Below are 19,661 nucleotides of genomic sequence, written 5' to 3' on the forward strand. Positions count from 1 at the left end.
GGGCCAGATGGATGGGCCCGTGGCTGGATTGGTAAAGGGCAGAGAGCTCCAGTCCGACTCAGACGCCAGCAAGGTGGAGGTGGAGTACTGGTTTGGGCTGGCATCATCAAAGATGAGCTTGTGGGGCCTTTTCGGGTTGAGGATGGAGTCAAGCTCAACTCCCAGTCCTACTGCCAGTTTCTGGAAGACACCTTCTTCAAGCAGTGGTACAGGAAGAAGTCTGCATCCTTCAAGAAAAACATGATTTTCATGCAGGACAATGCTCCATCACACGCGTCCAAGTACTCCACAGCGTGGCTGGCAAGAAAGGGTATAAAAGAAGAAAATCTAATGACATGGCCTCCTTGTTCACCTGATCTGAACCCCATTGAGAACCTGTGGTCCATCATCAAATGTGAGATTTACAAGGAGGGAAAACAGTACACCTCTCTGAATAGTGTCTGGGAGGCTGTGGTTGCTTCTGCATGCAATGTTGATGGTGAACAGATCAAAACACTGACAGAATCCATGGATGGCAGGCTTTTGAGTGTCCTTGCAAGAAAGGTGGCTATATTGGTCACTGATTGTTTTTGTTTTGTTTTTGAATGTCAGAAATGTATATTTGTGAATGTTGAGATGTTATATTGGTTTCACTGGTAAAAATAAATAATTGAAATGGGTATATATTTGTTTTTTGTTAAGTTGCCTAATAATTATGCACAGTAATAGTCACCTGCACACACAGATATCCCCCTAAAATAGCTAAAACTAAAAACAAACTAAAAACTACTTCCAAAAATATTCAGCTTTGATATTAATGATTTTTTTTGGGTTCATTGAGAACATGGTTGTAGTTCAATAATAAAATTAATCCTCAAAAATACAACTTGCCTAATAATTCTGCACTCCCTGTATTTAGAATGGTACAAGCACAAGCTTCTACTGAAGCCCAAACAAGATTTGCGAATAAAGGGAATAAAAGTGTAGTGAGGGGAGACCGTGCGCGCACCCGGGGCAAGGTTGGAGTGTGCTGGGGAGGTTGCTGGGTTGCTCATGTGACAAATGGCAAATGCAGAAGTAACAGTCCCAATGGAGGACGTAGTGGTGATTCCCAGTGATTGTGCCGAGGGTGAGGATCCAGAGGATGCAAAAACTCAGGTCATCTTGCAGCTGCAGACAATACCCCATGGGATTTATGGGGACGTATCGGATACCAATGCTGCTGTTGTTTCCTTGAAAACGCACACACTCAAGATGGGAGACACGCTGGATGGTGGTACAGTGGAGCTGAGTGAGGATATTGACATTGCATATCCCATTACTTGTGGGGAAAGCAAGGCCATCCTGCTGTGGAAGATATTTGTCTGTCCAGGAATAAATGTCAAATGTGTTAAGTTTAATGATAGGATAGAAGCAAAAAAGAAGGAGAATAGATATCTGAGGAGCCTTTGTTGTTTTGGAAGGGTATTTCTGATGTGGGCCTAATGGATGAAGTTATCAGCAAGGTTAAAAATGAAATAGAGTTCTTTTGAGTGGTGTCCAACAACGAATGAACAATTCTCCATTCCAGGTGGCAGATGCCACGGTGCTCAGTAACATTGCACACAGCTTTGGCTTTCTTTTCTTTTTTTTTTTTTAATTCTTTATTTTTGTTGTGCTCAAGATAACATACGCATGTCAGCAATGCCACAACAGCATTCGTAGATTATTAAAAACAGGTATTCAATAACAGTTGTATGACATTCAGATATAAAGCACACTTTTGTTTTTGTATAAGTTGATAAGACTTGTGGGATACATGCTGGGTATTTACGTCTGTCATCAATCAATTGGTACTTTAAACATTTTAAACATTGTAAAATGCAGCGCTTTGTTATCAGGTAAGCTCTATATTTTTAACAATAGACAGCCACGCTTATTTGAAGACATACATATGTAGGACCAGTATGACTAGTTACATGAGAACGTTAATTGACAGTGGTATACATGTTTATAAACTGGGCTCAGGCGAAAACAAAGCTGTTAATTGTATGTTGGTAACTAACTTGTTGGGTGTGTGGAATACTTTCAAGGTAAGTTAGGTGAGGGTATGTAATATTGACATCCTAGACTGTAACCAGGCTAAGCTACAAGACATAATAACACATGGGTATAACAGCTAGCTTAAATGCTTCATCTGGTTGGCTTACGAGAGTCTCATAGTATGGAGCTAGCAGCCGCAAAGCTCAGTGTCTCGCGCTCAGGTAGATGCAGCTTGATGGCCCCTTTCAGCACTCAGCCGATTCCTGTGTTTATTCTCTGCGCGGCTCGTTCTGGTCGGTCTGCGATGGGGGCTTGGCGGGTGAGCCGAGGGCAACGGTGGGATAGGTGCCGCTGTAGAGCTCCGTCCTCCCTTCGTTTCAGAGGGGCTCTCCGCAGTTGTCTGTCGCTGGCATGAGGCTGGAGCGCACGGGTCTTCGTTTGTGGGGTTGCTTTTCGCTGGTGGGCGGTTTCCGTCGCTGCTGTGTGGTGAGTGGGCTTGGTGGTCTCGCTGTGGTGCGTGTGAGGCTGAGTATCAGCGTCTGAGGGCTCTTTCTTCCTTTCCCGCCACTTTGCCTCCCGGCTCTGTCTCCGGCTGGAGGTTGGCCCGGAGGCCCGAGGTGCGTTACTGCACAGGCGTCGCCGTGTAGACGGCCGAATCCATGCTGCCGCTGCTTTCATGGCGAGGTAGAGGGACCGGCCCTTAGTGTGGAGCTTTGTCCATAGGCTGTGGTATAGCTGGGCAAAAAACTCCTGGGTGTGCTTGGGTGGTTGAATGAGAGTGCTTTGTGACGTCGGGTGTGCCAGTGCCGCCATCTTGATAGCGTTTCCGTTATCTCTGTTGAGTGTAGTTTTATTTGCTTGATTAGTCCGCTTTGCGGGGGTAACCGTCCCCAGCGAGGACCGGGATATCCCCCGCCGGTCCAGAGGGGGGGTAGCAGGGCAGTAGTCAACGCTCGCTTGTCAGGTATCACACCAGGGGGTCGGCCGTCTCCCCCAAGCCTCAATCTCCGCTCATTTGTAGGCCGCGTGGCCGGTCCATGTGCCCATTGTTTGCAGTGGTACATGACGGGTATCTTTATGCTCCCTGTGCAGTCCTGCTCCGTTTGTGGGGCTTTCTGTACTGCCAGCGTGGGTAGTTTTTTCAGGATTCGCTTTTGTTCACCCGCTGGTGCAGGAGCTCTCAAGAAGCACGTCCGGCCATCTTGGCTGTCAGGCCCCGCCCCCCCAGCTTTGGCTTTCTTGATGCTGTTAAGAGAATCCTGGAACAGAAAAAGAATCAGACAGACCAGAGTGAAGAATAGTATTATTACACACGGACAGATCTGGAACGTCAGTTGGAAGAACAAAGGAAGCAGAAAGGAAGTAGGTCACCACTTCTTCAAAATGTAGTTTTGATGCCTGTGAAGAACCCCAAACCGCCCAAGAGACCTCGTCTGCAACGCCCAGCATCTGCTGGCTCCTTGGGGACCACATCTAGTCCTACACAGTTCTGTCACCACTCACTCCTGTTGGACAACAATTCTCCTTGGGTGGATTGAGATACACCACTGTACGTGGCAAAGCTGGGGCAGGGAATGCCCTAACAGTACTAACAACTGAGATGCAAGAATCCGGCAGCTTGGCTGAGATGATGAGCCCTGTAGAGTTGGTAACCATCCTATGTGTTTTTCTGTACAGAAACTGTTTTAAAAAAGTAGAAAATAATTTTTTTATTACATTTTCAGTGAGATTTGTTTTCTTGTTTTCCTTTTTTCTTAAAAAAAATTTGTCACCTTTTTCCACATACCAGAAACACAATTACTCACAAATTAAATCCTAAAATGCCAAAAAAAACAAAAAAATAAATTAAAGTGTAGTGAGGTCCTCCCACTACACAAATAGATGAATGAGTAATCGTTCTGCCACAGTGTACACTTGAGCAACTAAAGGAGAATATCTGTGCAGAAATGTGAGCGCTATAGCCTCAAACATTTACTGATGTTATGAACAATGCAATTAAAAGAGCCCAACTCTGCGAGGGAGCAAATAGAGCTTATTTATTTTATTCAGCTTTTATTTAAATGGATCTCATCTTCTGTACCTAGTCAAACAAATCTCCATACGCCAAGCATTCATTGTATGTAATATCATTGAAATTGGTCCATTAATAAAAAAGCATATATGCATATCAAAAATGTGCATTGCAACCAAGACATCAGGCTTTGCATTAAAAAACATCTCATTGTTGGACTTTGGTAAAAACAACAACTTTTGAACCTTAAGCTTCCAACTCGATTACACATTCACTGACAATACCCTGCAACAGCTAGTTCAATTGTTTTAAGTATATATAAAACGTTATATTTATATAATACTCCCAATGAGGTTGTGGTGTAAAGGATGCCAAAAAAGGTGCATTACTAATGATGTCCAGGCAAGGTCTGCAGGCTGGAAAGTATTCTTATCTTCTCTCACAAAGCGGGCTGCTGGCAAGGGGCAAGGCTTTAGAACTGTCTTAGCTAAAAATTGAAGGTGAATGCTTTACAGCTCCAGAGCAGGGAGATAAAAAGACCCCTACATTCCCTGCAAGTCCTAAACTAAACACTGTATATACTGAATTTAGAATATTGTATATTCCATGTTTCTATTGATTATATATGGATGTGTGTATTGACATAAGTAACAGATGGTATAAGTCACAAGGCTTTCTTTGTCTGAGAACTCTGGAATGTAATTTGGGGGTTTTGTCCTTATATGGATAGAGTTATAGTCTGACGTCATTATGGTCATATCTATATAGTAACTGAACACGAGGTCTCTCTTGGCTCCTGGCTCTCTTTCCTGTAAAATATGTAACTCTCCTATCAGAAGTCCAGCAATTACCATCTGCTGTTGAAACCCATTATCCTGTAACATCCTTTGTTGTTTTATTATGTATCAGTAACTAAGAATAAACCTGAAGAAACCGTAAGTTAGTACTTTTAATTAATATAGACATATATTAATGTAGCGAGCAAATTTGGCCCTAGACTATATATACAAAAGACGTATATAGCAATCAACTGAAGAGAAGAAAAAATTAAGAAGATTCAACATTGACAATCGATCCAGAAAGATTTTACACTGACTATATAAGGTCTAAATTGCTCTATCATTTTAGGAATGTAGGGAGACTGTGTGGTTGACAGGGCTAGAACTGCAACATCTGGTGAGATGTTTAATTTGTGAAGATAATTACTTGTTTGGCAATGTCTGTCACCCGGAAGGTTTTCTCTCTCACTGTACGATGTCTGCCTGTGGCATATTTGTGACTTCAAGAGTTTGTGCATACCAGCTAATGTATACATCTAAAAATGTACCTTACTTTAGACACCTTGAATCTACTCAAGGAGTGATGGGAATTGGATGCAGAATGATGCATTTGCCAACCAACACAGCTTTCCACAGTGTCTACCGGTAAACCGGTAAGTGCTAAATCTAGTGGGTTTTTGTTGGTTGCTAGCGACAATTTTTGTGAATAGCACAGCAAATTAGTTATATTTATGCTCTATAATGCAGTCTTCTCTCTCTCTCTCTCTCTCTCTCTATATATATATATATATATATATATATATATAGTGGCAAAAGCAGCCACTTTAAACTGTATTTTCTTAAATGTGTGTATACCGCTTTAAGAACCAAGAGTATGTATGTATAATGTATTTCATGCGAACAATAGTGTTCGTATGCTGGCGGCATGAAAGCCACCAGCATTCATAAAATAGTTTCACAAACAGTGAATTTCAACACTGTTAGTGAAACGAACAAACTACCGAAGGTAGACCACACACACAACCATGCGGCGGGCGGCCATTTTGGATCCTTTGTTAGCCCAGCTGTATACCGCTGGACTTCCAAGCTGTTCGGGAGCCCCGGTCATTCGGTAATGTGATTCCCTAAAGTCAATCGGTAGTTTGAAGGTAACTTAAACATAATGTGTGTTTCGTGCGGCGTTCGGTTATTTATGCTGGGATCTGAGCCGTACTTCCACAAAATGTGCGCTCAGACCCCAGCTATCTACCGAACGTCCATTCGTTTAAATATAACGAATATTGTACAAGTTATGTGTTTTAATGTAAAATGTCAGTTCTGCTGCACGGAGGGATAATCCACTTAACTGTATATTCTAGTGGGAGTATCCCTCTCGTACAGCAGTGCATGATGGGAGAAATGTCCAGGTTGTTAAGTTCCCCATGTAGTCCCCTACTGTACAACCCCTGTAATATCAGTAGGGAAACCCCTTGCATGGGTATCCCATAAATACTGTGACCTGTGATTAAAAGCTCAGTTGACTCCCAGCCTATGTGTCGTCTAGTTCTTGGGAAGGAAGGATTCTTACAACGCTACCAGGATTATTGTATGCTGTATTTATTTGCCTGGATTATTTTATGCTGTTCCTGTTACCCAGTGGAGATACTGTGGATTATACTACCTCTCCGCTACATATATCATACAAAAAATGTTAAGTTGTATGTTACTAGCCAGGTCTTCCTCACTACTGCAGGGTCCATGGCACACTCATCAGGTATGAATTTTCGATTCACCAGGTCTAAATTTCCACTCATCAATGGCTTGTATCCAGTGGAAGTTTTGAACCCTGATATATGCCATAAATATGTTTAGCACATCAGGTATAATATATACTATGATTGTGCCATTGCACTCTTCCAGATCCAGGCAGTCCTTATCAAAGTGGTTCTCTTCTGTCCACAAGTTCACCTGTTTGCCTAAATGCTCATCTAACAATACAGATGTAGCCGTGTTTGGCGGTAATTTAGAAGGTGTAAGAAAGTTGGTAATTTGTTATAGTGTCAGTGAGTTTGACTTATTAAGATCTGACTGCCTGCGTATGCCTGCCACCTACTGTCAACTCATGTGTATTGCAAAGTTGTTTTTGATTCATACTTATGATTATTAATAAAGTTCTGTAGTGCTGTACAATAGGATTATTCATTTGGAAATATCAGATAATAACCACACTTATATTGATTTATTTTTCAAAAAATTTGTACTTTATTGGAGTTTTCATTAAATGCAAATAAGTGTCCAGAAAACATATCAGAGTCCATTACCCAAATAACAACAATGGGTAAAAATTTCAGGCATTCAATAATCATCAAGTAGAGAACGAACACCTAAATTGTTTGCAGGTTCCCCTTGGTAGAGAAGCGATAGTAGGGAAAATGTATACAACAATGATAACAAATATATACTGTAGAGTAAGTAAATAAATAATAATACCACATACAACATTAAAGGACCACTCTAGGCACCCAGACCACTTCAGCTTAATGAGGTGGTCTGGGTGCCAGGTCCTTCTAGGGTTAACCCATTTTTTCATAAACATAGCAGTTTCAGAGAAACTGCTATGTTTATGAATGGGTTAAGCCTTCCCCCTATGTCCTCTAGTGGCTGTCTCATTGACAGCCGCTAGAGGCGCTTGCGTGCTTCTCACTGTGATTTTCACAGTGAGAGCACGCCAGCGTCCATAGGAAAGCATTATGAATGCTTTCCTATGTGACCGGCTGAATGCGCGCGCAGCTCTTGCCGCACGTGCGCATTCAGCCGACGGGGAGGAGAAGAGGAGGATCGGAGGAGGAGAGCAGGAGGAGATCTCTCCGCTCAGCGCTGGAAAAAGGTAAGATTTAACCCCTTTCCCCTTTCCAGAGCGGGCGGGAGGGGGTCCCTGAGGGTGGGGGCACCCTCAGGGCACTCTAGTGCCAGGAAAACGAGTATGTTTTCCTGGCACTAGAGTGGTCCTTTAACCCAATTGCAGACTACGCCACATCCCTAGTAAATGTGACTAGTCAGGGGGTAATTAGGAAACAATACCCGGCAGAATGCCATAAGAGCTCAGGTTTGTGGTCATGTATTTGTAGCGGTACTTACCCTTCTGGGTGCCGGCCGGGGTCCTCAATTCAAGCCGCGCGCGGCTCAGCTGCTGCACGAGCCGCGCGCGGCTCATCCGATGGCTGGAGATAGAAGGCGGGCAGTGACCGCGAGAAGCGGTCACATGTCCCGCCTGACACTAAGAGCGCGCCGCGAGTCTCGGGCGCGCTCTTAAAGGGACAGTGGGAGCCTAATTAGAAAAGGTCTCCCATTGGTCCCTGTCATGCCACACTCCCCATACAATTACCTGTTGGGGGTGTGGATATGACAGGGACCAATCATAACAGAGGTTTGGCTATTTATACTCACCTCTTTCCCTTTGTTCCTTGCCCTATCGTGGTTTCTGCTACAGTTCCCTTTAGCGCTTGTGGTGTTCAGTTGTGTTTCTTCGTTTTGACCTTGGCTTTGTATTCTGACTTCGTTTTTGCTTTATCCTTATCTGTTCTGTTTGCCGGCTTGCTGTTTACTGTGTACCAGACCCCGGCTAGTCCTAGTTTACGCTGTCTCTTTGTGCCCTTGACCTCGGATCGTTCCTGACTCCTGTACTTCTCCAATATAAGTCGAGTCCGGCCACTCTAAGGACCGGTAGACGTATCTTCCCTCTGTGTTGTCTTCTGTTTTGCTGGATTGGGGTATAATCTCGTTACATTACAATAGGGCCATGGACCCCGCAGATTTAGCTCAACAGATGGCGTCCCATGAGGCTAGATTTGTAGAGCAGGATCACCGTATGGATCAGATAGCCCAGGCGCTCTTAGCTAGAACCATTCCAGCAACCACACCTAACCCTCCTACACCCCTTCTTCCTGAAGTATCTACTTTGCCTAATACTTCGGCCCATTTAACACCTCCTCCTAGGTATGGAGGGGACTCTAAGACATGCAGAGGGTTCATTAGTCAAATAGAATTCCACTTTGAGATGTATCCACGTTCATTTCCCACAGAGAGGTCTAAGGTTGGGTTCTTTATGCACCAACTTACTGATAAAGCACTTGAGTGGGCCAATCCTATTTGGGAAGCTAATGGACCTATGGTGCATGATTTCAACAGTTTTCTTATGGCTTTACGCAGAACTTTTGACACAATGAAAAGGTCAAAGAATGCCGCAAGAGCATTAATGAGAATTAAACAGGGTTCTAGGTCTGTGGCTGACTATGCCATTCAGTTTCGTACCCTTGCTTCACAGGTAGATTGGACCAACAATGGGTTAACTACTGCCTTCATGGGAGGTTTATCAGACTCTATATTGGATGAGGTAGCAGCTAACTAGCTTCCTATCTCCTTAGAGGACCTTATTGACTACCTCATTGATATAGATAATAGGATTCGTGACAGGCTCTATACTAAGAACAGGAATAGACGTTTTGTTACACCTATTAACCCCAGAGTTAATATACCGGAGAGTGTTAAAGTATCTGATGAGGAACCAATGCAATTAGGGGTTGCCAAACTCTCTGATACTGAGAAATTACATAGGAGAAGGGAAGGACTCTGCCTATACTGTGGTAAGAGAGACCATATGGTAAAGGAATGTCCTTTGCTTCCGGAAAACTCTCGCACCTAAGACCTTATAGGGGACTGGCATTGGGTGTGATATCTAAGTCTCCTAAATTGCCTCCTAACCGCTTGCTTCTCCCTGTTTCTTTACATATGGGAGAGAGTTGTATAGCTGAACACATATACGCTCTGGTTGACTCCGGGGCAGCTGAAAATTTTATAGACTCTGGTTTTGTAAAGAAAAACAACATTCCCATCAGAGAGAAGGAGATACCCTTGGCCGTTGAGGCCATAGATGGTAGACCATTAAGTTCTCCAGTTGTTACTCATGAGACTGTACCGTTACACATGTACACAGGGGTTTTACACTATGAAACCATTCGGTTCCAGGTCATCACCTCTCCCTCTTCACCCTTAGTGTTAGGGTATCCATGGTTATGTGCTCACAATCCCATTTTTGACTGGGAAACAGTGCAAATAAAATCATGGAGTGAAGCCTGCCATGACTCTTGTACTATTGAAGTCTCACCTTTGAATTCTATTAATGTTCCTACCATTCCTCCTTTGTCTACAGCTATACCCTCTCAGTTTTTTCTCAAGACTGTCTTTGACAAAAGGGAGGCTGACAAATTACTGCCTCACAGACCCTATGATTGTGCTATTGACTTATTGCCTGGCACTATACCTCCAAAGGGCAGGGTGTACCCTTTATCGGTTCAAGAAAACCGTGTCATGGAGGAATATATTAAGGAATCATTAGACAAGGAATTTATTAGGAGATCCTCTTCTCCGGCTGGAGCGGGGTTCTTCTTTGTATCGAAGAAAGAAGGTGATTTAAGACCTTGCATCGATTATAGAGGTCTAAATAAAATCACCATCAAAAATGCATACCCTATACCATTAATCACCGAATTGTTTGACAGGCTCAAACATGCTACGGTATTCACCAAATTGGATCTTAGAGGAGCATACAATTTAATACGTATCAAGAAAGATCACGAATGGAAGACAGCATTCAACACTCGATCAGGCCATTATGAGTATACTGTTATGCCATTTGGACTTTGCAATGCCCCAGCAGTATTTCAAGAATTTATTAATGACGTCTTAAGAGACTTTATTCACACTTTTGTAATTGTGTACTTGGATGACATTTTAATATATTCTACAGACTTACACACTCATCACAGACATGTTACGACAGTTCTGAAGACCCTTCTTGCTAATGGTCTTTATTGTAAACTGGAAAAATGTCTATTTGACCAATCTGAAGTCCAGTTTTTGGGGTATTTGATTTCTGCTAAAGGTTTTCATATGGATCCCCAGAAGTTTGCTGCTGTCATAGAATGGCCTCTACAACAAGGTCTGAAAGCCATTCAGCGTTTTCTTGGTTTCTCTAATTATTATAGACGTTTTATCAAAGGTTTTTCGTCTATTGTAGCACCTATTACCCGTATGACAAAAAAGGAAGGCATACTCGTGTCTGGTCTTCCGAGGCACTTCAGGCTTTTGAATTTCTAAAAACTACGTTTGCCTCTGCACCTATCTTACAGCATCCTGTCCCCTCACTGCCCTATATCCTTGCAGTTGATGCTTCCGATATCGGGGTAGGTGCTGTCTTATCCCAAAGAGAGTCGCCTGAAAAGCCATTGCATCCTTGTGGCTTCTTTTCCAAACAGATGTCCAAAGCGGAAAATAATTATGATGTGGGTAATCGCGAACTCCTTGCTATTATTTTAGCACTTAAAGAATGGAGGCATTTGCTAGAAGGAACCAAGGATCCTATCCTCATATTTACGGATCACAAGAACCTATCCTACCTTAGTGAGGCTAAAAGATTGTCTTCTAGGCAGGCTAGGTGGTCACTGTTTTTGTCCCACTTTAATGATATTATCACCTATAGGCCGGGTGATCGCAACACTAAAGCGGACGCTCTGTCCAGACAGTTCGAAACTACTGACAAACAGGAGATTGATGTTACCCCCAGAAAGGATAATAGCTACTACTATTTTGTCTATTTCCTCGTCCCTCTTGCAGGCCATACAAGCAAAACAAAGCATGGCTCCTAGCGAGAGGCCTACTGATAAACTATTCGTTGATGTTCCCGAGAGACGGGATATTCTGTCATTGTATCATGACACTAAGACTGCTGGACATCCTGGTATTTCCAAAACGGTGTCGGCTGTTTCTCGGTATTTCTGGTGGGATTCCTCTGTGGAGGGTCATGAGAAATTTGAAGTATCTGCCGTTCTTGACTCTCGTTTCCTTAGGGGTCGGCTTCAATACCTTGTGCATTGGAAGGGCTATGGGCCTGAGGAGCACAGTTGGATTTCCGCTGCTGCTGTTCACGCTCCTCGCCTGGTGCGTTCCTTCCATTCTCGTTTTCCTGCCAGGCTTGGCCCTCCCCGCCCAGAGGGCGTGTCCTCGAGGGGGGGTACTGTAGCGATACTTACCCTTCCGGGTGCCGGCCGGGGTCCTCAATTCAAGCCGCGCGCGGTTCAGCTGCTGCACGAGCCGCGCGCAGCTCATCCGACGGCTGGAGATGGAAGGCGGGCAGTGACCGCGAGAAGCGGTCACGTGTACCGCCTGACACTAAGAGCGCGCCGCAAGTCTCGGGCGCGCTCTTAAAGGGACAGTGGGAGCCTAATTAGAAAAGGTCTCCCATTGGTCCCTGTCATGCCACACTCCCCATACAATTACCTGTTGGGGGTGTGGATATGACAGGGACCAATCATAACAGAGGTTTGGCTATTTATACTTACCTCTTTCCCTTTGTTCCTTGCCCTATCGTGGTTTCTGCTACAGTTCCCTTTAGCGCTTGTGGTGTTCAGTTGTGTTTCTTCGTTTTGACCTTCGCTTTGTATTCTGACTTCGTTTTCGCTTTATCCTTATCTGTTCTGTTTGCCGGCTTGCTGTTTAATGTGTACCAGACCCCGGCTAGTCCTAGTTTACGCTGTCTCTTTGTGCCCTTGACCTCGGATCGTTCCTGACTCTGTACTTCTCCAATATACGTCGAGTCCGGCCACTCTAAGGACCGGTAGACGTATCTTCCCTCTGTGTTGTCTTCTGTTTTGCTGGATCCTGCGTGTTGGGGTATAATCTCGTTACAGTATTCATCCTACATGCCCCAAAAGGTAGGTTTATTAGGCTTAGCAGGTCCTCCAGTAGGAATTAACGAGCAAAGCATGCTGATGCTGTTCCAAGCCTTACTACCATTAATTCCCTGGATAACCTCCATTAAGGTTGGTGGGCTTGGGAACTCTAATCATGAAAAGATGCTCTGCCACAAAAAAATTGTAAGGAAACTTGATGTTATCTCTGGGTATGGTACCTGATGGGATTAGCAGTAAGAAGAACTCTTTTTTTACATTCTTTATTTTACATCAAATATAGTACATAGTGAGCTCGACCAACTTTCCAAGATGACAAATAAGAGAGAATGGTAAGTATACAAAAAAAAGATGAAAAAGAAGAGTGCAACAAAAAAGAAACAAAAAAAGAAAACCAATGACTGGATGCTGTGAAAGTGGGTATAAGACCACAGCCAATCCGCAGACAACAGATTACTGGTCTTGAAACTCTAGCCAAGGAAGCCATACTTTGTTAAAGGTGGTTGTGGTGTTCCTAACTTGTACTGTAAGTTTATCCAACCAGTATATATATATTTTGTATTATTTTATTATTTATATAGGGCCAGCAAAATTCCGTTTATCAACCAGTTACCTTTTATTTTATTTTAAAGTCTATGACCTTCAAAGTGTGGGCGGGTGAACCCCTAACTCTTTTTATTATGGCAGACTTATCTCTCATGCGGGACAATTAAACTATCACATCATAGGAGCCTGGAGGATGGATGATAAAGCCCAGAGGGAGAAAAATCATTCTGTGCATCAAGCACAGGCTCCTCAGATGATGAGGACTCCTCAGGGACACGGCTGCCAGTGTAAAGATAATGGCTACCAGTGTAAAGATAATGGCACTCCTTGTGACCTTTGACCACTTTCTTTATATCAATGGTACTACCTGGGGTCTCTAAATATGGTAGTCGTATTTGGTCAATATGGTAGTCGTATTTGGTCAATAATAGCAGACGGGAGAAGTTGCTCATAGAACAGGAATATAGCATGCATGCCAACTACCCTGATCAATTAGTGGAGGCTGCAATTAAAAGTGTCATCATCTGAGGCACATAGAAATGTTTATTAGTAAAATATGGGCTATTATTGAACAAATGTTATACTCTGTTTTTAAACGTTTTTAAAATACGACCGTTTGAAGATGGCAACTGCCAAAATACTCTCACCTGTGCCAGACTGGAGCAGCAAGTGATGTCATAGACAGGGCCTTTTGTAGACCTGCTAATGTTTTCATAAATGTATGTTTTAATGTAACTGTGAAGCACTTTGGGCAACAACGTTGTAATTAAATGTGCTATATAAATAAATAATAACAGTTACTCCGCCCACTCCAGTTGTAGACTACTAGTGGAGGCAAGAACACTTCACAATTTCCCCAGAAATTGTAGCTTTTCTAATTTAACCTCTGAAAGCCTAGTGTCTCATCATCCACAAATCTATCTAGTGGCCATTTATAAATTCTGCAGTTATCTGGGAATAATCTCTCATTGCTTAGTTCACATAAGTCACAACATTGCATATAATGAGAACCATTGCATATTAGACAACGTTTGTATTTAATTGGTCTTAAGGATCTTATAGAGCTATGAAAGAAATGCAAAACAAGTTAATAATTTAACCGTATTTGGGAAGTGTTTGGAAAAAGATGCAGAAACAGACTATGATAAGATCTTTTACTGCCATCTAATGTCTGAACATATAAGTAAAGGTTTTCTGTAGCCAAAGAATAAACAATGGTGAGTTATTTAAACACATGAAATTATATTTTTCTTATCTAAAAGGTTAATATTTACTGTACTCAATCATATAGGACACTACATATTGTGACAAACTTACTTTCCTGTGTGTGTTTGTCCAGGATCTTTTGCCAAATAATAACCTCGTTAGGCAGTGAGCCAGAACTCCTTAGAAAACCTGGGCTGGACTCATGCACAGCCACTCTGACAGTGGATGGAGAATCGTCCCACCCTGCTCTTCCGAATACTCCACCCCAGGGACCCAAATAACAACAGAGAAAAAAAAAACTACATTTAAACTTAACTTTCCCTGGGGCTGCATGTGCTTACCCACATGTCAGGATAGTGGCTGTGCAAAAGTCTGGGTGCCAGATATACACCACCATCCCCAACACTCTGTCACAATATTTATTTACATCACAGAAAGAAAACAACTGAACTCAGGGGTTTTCAATATCTTAATCTTCAATTTGTTAAAATAAAATGAAAAAAAAAAAGAGAAAATAATGACTAATCTCCAGCAGCGATAAAGTAATTACAAGTGACCAAATCTATACAGTATTTCAGAGATACTCTAAATGTAACAACATGTAGTTGCACATGTAGAGTTTGCCTAGTGCTATATAACCCAGATATTAGACACAAATTAGAGCCTGATCAGCTAAATTGTTAATTTGCAGAGAAAAAAAAATACTTTTTAAAAGCATATATCTCTCAAAGTATTAACCTACAAGAGACATAAATCTATAACATGCCATATATTATGACGTAAATAGATATGACAGATATGAAACTAGTACGGAAAAAACATATAAAACATAAATGATGTAAAACTGCAAGACTCAAAAATTCCCTGTAGATGGAAAACGTACCTCTGGTGTGGGGCCACTTCACTGGATAGATCATGAGTCAAAGATAAAGAAGGCTATCTATAACCATAAGCGATATGGAGGAAAGAAAACTAGCAATACCAAAGGGGCAGGGAGCTCTGAAACCCACCGAGCAAATATGGAAGGGCTAAGGGTGCTGCACTTGGACCCCAAGTCAGAACAACTCTGGGAACAGCCCAAAGCAACTTACCCTACTTGCCACACCACATGCCAGGCTGGGGGAGCACACCGATCTGCCCGCCAAATGATATGTACGTAAGCTCACTTTGGCCGGTAACTTCAACAACAGGGGACCGTAGTTGAATTTGAAAAGATCGTGCTGGAGAATAAGTGCTGGATGAGTGCGGGATAAAAAGGACTTGTAGTCTACGCATTTCGTCTTAAATCAAGACTTTCTCAAGACTAAAATCCATGAAGTTCACACTGCGTATAAATACGGTTACTCACAAATGTCTAATACATGGGTCGTCAACCTGGTCCCTACCGCCCACTAGTGGGCGTTTTAGGATTTCAGGTGGGCGGTAGGGATTTCCAGGTTTTGACGACCTGACGACCGGGCGGACGGGCGGGTGCGAGCCGGCGGTACCCCTGCGACTGGGTACCGCCGTGACAAATTGCGGCTCCGGCCCACGCGGCAAACCGCCGGGGCTGCATATGGAGGGGTCCATCGGGTGGCCCATGCTGTCAGGGCCACCCGATGGATGTGGATTGTGAGGGGGCCCGGTCAGCGCTGGGCGCTTTAACAGCGCGACCGGGCCCCCTGTGATGACATCGCAGAGCTGGGAGGAAGTGACTGCACATCACTCCTCCCAGCTAACCCTGAGAGCCGCGCGGGAGGAAGACCAGGGAGTCAGAGTGGGAACTCTGACTCCCATCCACCTGAGCCACCACTGGACCCCAGGGAAAGTCACCCTCCTGAATCTAAAAGGTAGGAAACAGGAGGGTGACTTAAATATAATGTGTGTGTGTGTGTGTCTTTGTATGTATGTCTTGTGTGTGTGTGTGTGTGTCTGTATATATGTGTGTCTTGTGTGTGTGTATGTATGTGTGACTGTCTGTTGGTATGTGTGTCTTGTGTGTGTCTGTATGTATGTGTCTTGTGTGTATGTGTGTCTGTCTGTGTTCCTGTATGTGTCGTGTGTGTCTTGTGTATGTGTGTGTGTGTATGTATGTGTGTCTGTGTGTGTGTATGTATGTGTCGTGTGTGTGTGTGTGTGTATCTGTGTCTGTATTTGTGTCTGTATATGTGTTATGTGTGTGTGTATGTATGTGTGTCGTGTGTGTCTGTATGTGTTGTGTGTGTCTGTATGTGTCATGTGTGTCTGTATGTGTCGTGTATGTATGTGTGTGTGTGTATGTATGTGTCGTGTGTGTGTATGTATGTGTGTCGTGTGTGTGTGTCTGTATGTGTGTGTGTATGTATGTGTCGTGTGTGTGTGTGTATGTATGTGTCGTGTGTGTATCTATGTGTCTGTATTTGTGTATCTATGTGTCTGTATTTGTGTCTGTATCTGTGTCTGTATGTGTGTTGTGTGTGTGTGTGTATGTATGTGTGTTGTGTGTGTATGTATGTCGTGTGTGTATGTGTGTTGTGTGTGTATGTATGTCGTGTGTGTGTATGTGTTGTGTGTGTGTATGTATGTGTCGTGTGTGTGTATGTATGTGTATGTGTGTGTGTGTATGTGTCGTGTGTGTGTGTGTATGTGTGTGTGTATTTGTCGTGTGTGTGTGTGTATGTGTCGTGTGTGTGTATGTATGTGTGTGTCGTGTGTGTGTCTGTATGTGTGTCTGTATGTGTGTCTTGTACGTGTGTCTTGTACGTGTGTCTGTCTGTTATAGTGGACTATATAGTAAGTGGGCTACCTAGCTCAGCCTTCCTACTGGGCATTGCTACAAGGAAGGTTAAAAAATAGAAAAAAGGGGAAAAAAAAGGTGGGGAGGGGAATTGAGGAGGGAGAGGAGATGAGCTGACGCACAAGAAAAATCATAGAGAGATAATATGAGAAATCATATTATGCGCAAACAGAGAAGTCGTCTGAATATCACTGAAAGAGACCTTCGTTTGTTCCTTACGAAAATCGAACCAGATATCAAATATTTAGTCTCGCAGCATCAACCTCAAGGATCTCATTAATCACTAGTAAAGGTAATTTCAATTTACTTTATTGTTTTCTCATTAAACTTTATAAAGTTAAAAACCTTATAAACCTGCATTAAGTAGAAATAAAAAGATAAATGTACGTACATTTATTTTTTGTAAAACACCCTCCTTTCTAAAAAATATTCCGCATTTGCGCGAAAACTGGTGGGCGGTAAGGAAATTTTTTCAACCAAAAAGTTGCATTAAGGGGCGGTAGGTAAAAAAAGGTTGACTACCACTGGTCTAATAAGTGAAACAATGATGTCATAGTGAGTGGAATTTTTTTTTTTTTTAAACGGTCATTTGTTGATGATAAAATGTAACTGATCATATAGGAACAGCAATATTTTGACACAACATACAAATATAAATAAAACAAGATTCTTTAACAACTATTCGTAAAAAAGTTAAACATACAGTCTATAAATATGTCGATGACGATCTGAAACTTGTGCATCCCAATTTTTATATGTGTTATTTTCTTACATTTTGTATCAAGAGTATTTTCAAATAGCACCAAGATACTAATGATTGCTAAATGCCTGCATATATTAGCAACAAACAATGCATATACAAAAATAAATAATACACAGAGACTGATACATGTTGTAAAAATAAAAATAAAATTGTTAAGGTGATCAACCCCTAACAATCAGGTAATTAATAGGGAAGAATAAATAAATCCTGCTATGGAAAAACATCTAAATTGACTCAATACAAAAAAGAAAATATGTGTAGGGACATTCTATGTATAGATCAAAATCACGGGGCTAGAAAAAGAAAGAATAAGGATGTATCCCTCAAGTTACATAATTTGTTATAACTCCTCATTGAGACCATAAGGATTTAGCATATTCAATTTGAAAATCCACTTTGTTACAGCAGTGATGAGGGCTTTTTCCTATTTAAAATATTGTTTTTTTTCAGGAATTACCTCTATCCCCATTACTGAGATATGTATTGGGTCACTGTCATATATTGACTGGAAAGGCCTGGATACCCGGGATTTTTTATCATAATGAATGATCGCCCATCTGTGCTCTCTAAATCTAGTTTTAAGTGTGCTAGGGGTTTGTCCTACATATAAAAGACCACATGCACATGTGAGGAGATAGACCACAAATGTGGAGCTGCATGTAATCCTTGAGTTAGTTACACATTTTCGGTTACCAGACGAGGGACCAAAATCTGATATCCCATGACAAATATATTGTCAAGTGAGGCAACGTGTCGAGCCACATCTAAAATTGCCTAATGTCAATTGATTCATAGGTCCTGTAGAGGGCAATTTGGTAGGGGGCTAGTATATTTTTTAGATTCATATTTCTACTGAAGATGACTCCAGGTGCCGTAGATATACAAAAATTTTACCAGGGGTGTTACTGCAAGATTGGCCAGTGCTTGTGAAGAATCTGGATAATATGATCATATGCATTATTAAAAACTGTGGTGAAAATGGGGCCTTTGTTCACAGAAACATCCTTAATGCTGATGTTAAATTTGTTCTGGTTCTTCTTTAATCTCAGAGGCTGCTTTTCCAATAAGGGTAGGAGAGCCTTATGTGAATCCGATGATAAAGGGGTATGAAAGGATTGGGTGAAGAATGATCCTTGATGGATGGCTCAAGGAGGGACCTTCTGTTAATGTTTCTAGCTTTATTGTAAGCACAGAGAATCATATTCGGGTCATAATCTTTGTCCAAAATGCGTTGACAAAGATCAAGTGATTCTTCTTCAAGTGTTCCAATAAAGAATAATTTCTCACAATCTCACAAATTGGCCAAATGGTATATTAGTAACCCACGTTGGCTGGTGTCCACTTGTGGAATGTAAAAAAACAGTGACATCAACTGTTTTTTTCTAAAGGTTTTAGTTAACACATAAAAAGAGTTCTAGTACCAAAAAAGTATAGAAAAAAAAGGGAAAAAAGACTTTATACTGGAAGCTCTAAAACTGGAAAAAAATAGGAATCCACCAAAACCTATATAGACAATATAATAGGGAGAAATTGCATTGAACAGATAGCAATCAAAGAATCCAGGAGCTAACCAATAAATAAGTAGTTGTGGCAAATATGTATGTATAAGAAAACTTATAATATAGCCCAATAGTGTTAAATCTGGAGAAGGAATATAATAAAATAAAATGAAATGAAATTTGTAAACCTCCAATCACTAAATTGCAAAGATGTCTGTATGGTATGTATACCCTTCACCTGGAAGACAGAAATGTCCCAGGGCAGGGGTAACTTAATACCAAGTAATATACTTCCATAAACTTAATAGAATGAAAGATAAAAATACTGATTGCTGGTGTAAATCAGATAATTGAGATAATAGGGCAAAGGCCAGTAT

General features: G+C 42.0%; 1 pseudogene; it reads left to right on the plus strand.

The window, feature by feature from the left end:
- Nucleotides 1-978: 978 nt before the first annotated feature.
- On the plus strand, nt 979-13,401 carry LOC134601721 (glucocorticoid modulatory element-binding protein 1-like; annotated as a pseudogene).
- Nucleotides 13,402-19,661: the final 6,260 nt, after the last annotated feature.

This window comes from Pelobates fuscus, chromosome 3, assembly GCF_036172605.1.
Source record: "Pelobates fuscus isolate aPelFus1 chromosome 3, aPelFus1.pri, whole genome shotgun sequence".
Lineage (NCBI taxonomy): Eukaryota > Metazoa > Chordata > Amphibia > Anura > Pelobatidae > Pelobates > Pelobates fuscus.